Raw genomic sequence first — 1,773 nt, 5'->3', positions numbered from 1 at the left:
GACTCAATTTTGAAAAAGGTTCCAAATCTTGCTTCTCACTCTTGGATCTCATAATCTAATTCTAGTTTATGTCTTGTCAAATCTTGCTTCTCACTCTTGGATCTCATAATCTAATTCTAGCTTTATCTCTTGGTTTATCCAAATTTTGTATAAGAAGATGTTAATTTCTTTAATACAAGGGTTCTTGCTTCTACAAAAGCTTGGCTCGTTGGGCTGAAGATTACGGTTGGTCTATCATCCTTCAACGGGATCTTCTATCCCCATGGACTTGCTCTGATGCAGTCGTTCTTCTAACGCCGGTGACACGTCCAGTTGTCGAGATTGGTAATGTGAGTTTGTAACCCATCCATTGAGGTTCTTGGAATGATTTTATAGCTTATCAATTCCATGTTGGGAGTTGGATCATGGGTCTTGGGCGAAGGAATCCTTGGTTTACCGCCCCTTGGAGTTGAAGGAAGTGTCATAACGCTAATTTTTTTTCAATTTTATTGATTTGTTTGAGTGATTTTATTTGATTTTATTTCAATTTTGTCAAACTCAGTAATTACTTTATGTGCTATATCAAAATAAGATGCATAAAAAGAACTTGTAGTACTTAGTTTATTCATCGACCTTTAATCTTAAAAGTAACTTAAAATATTGCAATATTGTGATTCAATCGCCTATTATGAAATTAGGCTCGAACTAAAAAAATAATATTTTTAAAAGATAGAAAAATTCATCAATCGCCTATTATGAAATTAGGCTCGAACTAAAAAAATAATATTTTTAAAAGATGGAAAAATTCATGAACCAACCAAAATATGTATTCAAAGATGAAGAATTCACAACAACAATCACAAACAATATTAATAAGCATCTTGTCTTTTGGTTTGTCACAATTTCAAACATGAACAAACCTCAATTTCGAGCCGGTGAGTATTATGGATCATAATCGACAATACTTTGCAAGTAGGTTTGAGCATTCACAAAAGGTCGAAAGTTGAATTTCTTTAGAATTGTAACCGAATAACATATGATTATTGTTGAATTTCTAAAAAATACACCACAAATTTCATTTATAGATATAAATGGAACCATTGATATAAAACCGTGATTATATATAATTGCATCTTCACTAACAAACCCACCTCAGAGTGATCATCTTCACTAGAGGCTGCAAATTAAGTAGCCTTCCTCGATTACTCAAAAGTGAAGTTTTAAGAAGCAATATTTGAGAAAGAAAAATCATGTTACATGTTTCTGGGATACCACGGAGACATCAATGCAAGCAATCACTACCACCCGAAGTTTCTTTGATATTGTAGTTGGATCTATGAGACTCATCCCTCTGATGTGAAAGAGTAGTTATATCCAACATTCTTACTTGTGTGCCTCTTACAGTACTCTCAACAAATGGATCGCTTGATCTATTATACTCTACTTTACTTCCTCTTGATAACGGTGTGGTATTGACACAACTCATATTGCCGATAATCATCACTTACATCCAAAACTAGAGTATAGCGGTCGACTATCATCAAAGACCCATTCACCATTTCCATTCCTATTGTCAAGGACCCATTCACCATTTCAATCATTTCTCTAAATTTTATGATGCTCTAGTGTTAGATTTCATGGGAATATTGCAGTAGTAAAGTCTTGAAATGTCTATCTATCAAAACTGTTTAACACTTTTCAAATCTTGATTTTTGGCTTGTTTGTGTTTTTTTTTTTTTTTTTTTTTTTTTTTTTTTTTTTTTTTTTTTTTTTTTTTTTTTTTTTTTTTTTTTT

Source organism: Cucurbita maxima, unplaced genomic scaffold (assembly GCF_002738345.1).
Source record: "Cucurbita maxima cultivar Rimu unplaced genomic scaffold, Cmax_1.0 Cma_Scf00210, whole genome shotgun sequence".
In the NCBI taxonomy this organism is placed as follows: domain Eukaryota; kingdom Viridiplantae; phylum Streptophyta; class Magnoliopsida; order Cucurbitales; family Cucurbitaceae; genus Cucurbita; species Cucurbita maxima.
This window is presented reverse-complemented; position numbering follows the sequence as displayed.